General features: G+C 37.4%; 1 long non-coding RNA gene across 1 annotated transcript; it reads left to right on the top strand.

The window, feature by feature from the left end:
* The first annotated feature begins 393 nt into the window (after positions 1–393).
* Positions 394–4,232, top strand: LOC149791004 (uncharacterized). The gene is made up of 2 exons (XR_016423649.1): positions 394–495; positions 2,882–4,232. It is a non-coding gene; the product is annotated as an uncharacterized LOC149791004 (long non-coding RNA).
* Positions 4,233–4,979: the final 747 nt, after the last annotated feature.

The raw sequence follows: 4,979 nt of genomic DNA, 5'->3' as shown, positions 1-4,979 counted from the left end.
AACTATAAAGATGTTTAATTTTTGTTTTGTGCAATTCTAAACATTGGTTATCGATGGTGATAGATGCATATTTTAATTATATTTGTCCATAAGTTCCATAGGCTGAATCTATTCTTGGATCTAAAAAACGTGGCACAAGAAAAAAAAAGCAAAAATAATCTGGAAGGTGTAAAACCACACTAAATTTTCAAATCTAATGAGAATATACCAACAAGAAATAGCGTTCAAAATGGGAATAGTAATAATAATAATAATAATAGCAGCTTCATCTTTAATTAGAAGACATCTCTAGTTACGAACTATTTCATCTGGGATATAATTTTTGGAAGCCAAATAATGAGGCTATATTGATGTTTGGATTGAGGTGGCAGAGACCGCAATAACAAAGGCCATGTTTACGTTCAATTTTTGACCACTCCGGCGGACTAGTGGTTAGAGCGTCCATCTCGGATGCGGGAGGTCTTGGCCAAGGCATACAGAAGATTTACAAAAATGGTACTAACAGCTGCCTCTCTTGGCGCTCAGCATTAAGAGGTTAATGTTAGGACTGGTCGGCCTAGTGTCATGATAATGTGATCGGGTGGAGACATCATGCTACATGTTTGCGACATGACGCCTCCTATTGCTAGACGTCACTATGAACTGCCATCGTAGCAATATGACTGAAAAATTGTTTAAGCTACGTTACAAATACAAATAAAACACACACGCACGCGTTCATTTTTCAAGAGTATTCGGACGTACACCTAAAAGGGGGAAAACGTCGCACGGACGACAACGTATACCTCAATTTGGAAACATTTCATCGTCAGTATGTTAAAATTAAATTTCAGTTGAGTTATATGTTTAGCTTGATTATCAGTTTAATCCAAGTTATAATACTCATTGATAAACTTGGTTTACAAGTCCCAGTGCCAATAGCAGGGACTAGTCGTTTTTGATAATAATAAAAATTACATGAAAATGATATATGTTAGATTAAGAGTATCAGGCTTATATATTGACAGTAATAGTACTTTTCTGTTGACTTGTGATCTTTTTTCCCCCTGCGGGTCCGAGGTTGTAGAATTGACCCGACGTCCCTCACTACGTTTCGTAAGAGGCGACTAAGTAGAGGCAACCTGTTTGCCGTGGGCTGCGTCCCGTGTCGGGGAGAAAAGGATACTGGTAGTTGAGCAGAGGCTTTCCATGAAATAAGCGAGTTCACGATAATGGGGACGCTCACCAGATAATATGTACTTTTGAGAGAGTGACGTATGTAAGGTGAAGTAGTTCGCATTTAAAACATGCACAATGGAGAGAACCTCAATGCTACATTAAAGTAATGTGGATGATATTTCTTTGGATATTGTACTTTTGGAAATTGTACATGATTTAAGCACACTGCTAACTAAAATGACTGCTCCCTTGTGTTAAAAAATCGGCCTGAATTAGTCTAAAGTACACTGTACATAGCAGCTATTAAAATAGGGAAAATGAATTTTGCCAGACTAGACAATACCAGCTGCTGAAAGTGCAATGAATGAGTTACCAAAATATATAAAATGATAAAAAAGTTGTCGGCTCTTTTTTTTAGACAATTTACCTCTGAAATTCAGGAGGTGAAAATGACCAAGTAGGGCTAGCACTTTTGTGAAAGGTGCACATCTGAAGTAAGGCCAAGCTGTATACTCTATAACCCATAGTACACCCATCAAAGATACACCAAAATAAAGGAAATTAAAGGTTCTTTGGATTATACCTAAGATATACTTTTTTTTTTTTTAAATATCCAGTATAACTAGTGAGGAAAGCCAGGGAAATTCTTTTTCTTTAAAATCCTAATGCAAAATACGGAACTGTAGAGCGCCACCAATATACTGTGTGCCGCCATATTGTTGGACGTCACGAGTCAAAGGGACCCAAGCGGTACACCCTCATTCATAACGCCATTTAACAGGAGTGAACGATGTCTTTTAACGGTGAGAATTTGTCTTTTAACACTATAGAAACATGGAAAGTCGACAGGTTGAGGGTGTTTTTGAAGAATTGGGGGCTTTCGACAATGGGGACAAAAAAGGAATTAGTTGCTCGAGTATTTGTAGCGAGTGAACAAAAGCTACCCTTAGTACCACTTAGGAAGAAGTCGACAGAAAAACGACAGGAGTACAAATCACTTTTGATGACAGAAGATGGGTACTTACCTGACCCTATGCTACTGAAACCAAATGAGTGGACAGGTGAGAAAGATGGAATGAAAATGTGGCCACCCATCATGTTTTGGGATATTGCAAACTTTCTAAAGCTTACGGGACAGCCAGATGAACTTTCAAACCGACTTATGGGCGATTACAAGAAAGGAAAGGCATACAGTTATTACACGTAAAATTGGCTCCTGGAAATATTTATCACCCAATACAGAATATCTCGACATTCTGTTTTCTTGCTGCTTTCTGCAAGCCATCTGAACATCTAAATTCAGAGCCACATAAGGTTTGGATATGTGCAGATACGAAATATGGTGCTGTCAGAAGTGCTTACTGTACATGTTTTGCTGGTTGAGTAGAACTGAATTTATACTTCTTTACCTAAACATTTTTGTTTTCTTTGCTGTTTTCAGAGAGAGAGAAAGAGAGATGAATGTATATGGTACAATATGAATGTATATGGTACAATATGAAATATAGCGGTTTTGCATGCTGCCATATGAAAGTAGAGTATCAGTGAAAGTTTCTGCTGCCTACCATTCATACATTTTGACATATGGTGCAGTCTAATCGATAGCAAGGTAACACATTTTGCATTGCAGAAACGCCATTTTCCTCCAAAAGAGGAAGCTGTGTGAATAATGTTATAATATTTATAGGAATTGATTTACATTTTCATAAACTTTATTTTTTAGATTTGGTCAGACTTGTAACCATGTGGCCGCTCTTCTCTTCAAGATAGATGCTGTTTGGAAGTCGGGGCTCACAAAAATCATCGACAGTTGAGGAGAGATGGGCATCGCAATGTTATCTCACGAGAGAATGGCATTCTACTTGATGCTGATGAGCCATTTTTGGGCACCAGCCCTGATTTGTTGTTACAGTGCGACTGTTGTGGTGTTGGAGCACTGGAAGTTAAGTGTCCATGGTCCATACGTTTCTCAGATCCAAAGGTGGTGAGACCCTCTTATGTGGATGATGGCGGACTTGAGAGGAATCATGCATACTACATGCAGATTCAAGGAGTTATGGCCGTAAGTGGTCGAAAATGGTGTGATTTTTATATGTACACCACAAAAGGTCACTACCAGGAAAGAGTTCCATTTGATCCAGAGTTTTGGGAAGGTGTGAAGCTAAAGTTCGTGCATTTCTTCACAAAACATGTGGCACCCAGACTGCTGTGTAATGCAGCTGTATGTAGTTAGAAGAAAACACTACCATGTTTACGAAAAACCAGTGACATATAAAAAAATCCCATGGTCCACAACCATAATGCAAAGGCAACTGGAGTCTCGCGAACAATGAGGAAAGGAGACAAATGCATTAAAACAATGCATAATGTAATATGCGGGCTGTGTGATTCAGTTTGCAAGGAACCCAAGATATTGTAAATGATGATGATAACAGTATTTGTTGTGATTATTGTAAAAAATGGTTCTATTGGAAGTGACTGCATGTCACCCACAAAAGCAAAGAAGTTGAAATTAACAAATGGTATTGTGAAAGATGCTTAGTAAAAACATAAGTGTATGTTGCATATGAACTCCTTTGAACATGTGTATAATATAAAGTGTTTTTGTGAACCTTTTTGTTATAGTCTGATTTTCTCATTACTGAAAGCAGTGACTATGAACGTTTGTATGTGAAATCATTGTTTTATAGTTATTTAAGCATGATAAATATCTACACATAAAACAAAGAATGCATTAGTTTTCACAGTTTATTTCAGTATATAAATTAACAACAATGCAGATGTATATTTTTAAAAGATGGCTTATATGGTACCATTATATTGCTACTCATATGAATGAGTTGAACATTTATGACAGTACATCTATTTCAGTGTTGCTATACAGGTGAGAGATTTATTTATCATGGATGTATACCATTAAAATTCCTAAAAATGCCATTCCTTCTCTTTTCTGTGTACATATTCTATAGTATTGCTCCTCTTGACTTTTATTGTCTTTTGTAAATAGTTGAACAAAAATGTCATTTATCCTAAGCTTGAAGTCAAGAAAGGAAGATACTCATCAAGTCTATTACGTTTCTTGTACCATGGTACACAAGGAGAAATCTAATTTTATTTTACTTAATTAGTTTTGGTAATAGTGACAGAGAATATGTTACTTCTGGAATTCAGCTTTAGGATGGACTTTAATATCTGTTACATCAGAGAACCTAAGGTAATTGTGTTTTTTTGTGTGTTTTTTTTTTGCGCCATGATGGGCGGGCACAAGTCGACATGATATATTACAAACTCGAAAACAGAGTACTCTCTTGTCACTGCCGAAAAATTTGAATTATAAGTTATAGCCTGTTTACTGTCAGAAGTTTTAACTTGCCTCATCAGAGACTTTTATCAGCAAATAATGTCTTAGCTTGTACCTCATCAGAGAGTAAAACATTCTTACCTGATTGAAGTGCTGCTTATCGCCGTGCTAAATCTTTGTGATACGAGTCCTTTTGACCTTTAACCCGGATACCGCTGTGAAATTTCTGCGCATGCGAAGTAATTTTATGTGAACTCGCTTATACACTACTTTGGCCTCTACTTCTAGACGTGGTCGAGATGGGCCCGATCTCGACAAATCGGCTGGTCACGCCGAACCCTAGGAAGTCTTTATTTACTCAAGCACCTTTTTATCTTTCTCTTTGTGTCTCTCTTGATACCACCATTGCCCTTATAATCTATTCCTTTTTCTTCCTATAAGGCGGTGGCTTAACGGGTTAATCGGGAGGTAATTTTACCGACCCTAGAAGGTCGTGACTTCACGGGTCAATCAAAGGTAA

This window comes from Sinohyriopsis cumingii, chromosome 10, assembly GCF_028554795.1.
Source record: "Sinohyriopsis cumingii isolate HCF-2022 chromosome 10, ASM2855479v2, whole genome shotgun sequence".
Lineage (NCBI taxonomy): Eukaryota > Metazoa > Mollusca > Bivalvia > Unionida > Unionidae > Sinohyriopsis > Sinohyriopsis cumingii.
This window is presented reverse-complemented; position numbering and strand designations above follow the sequence as displayed.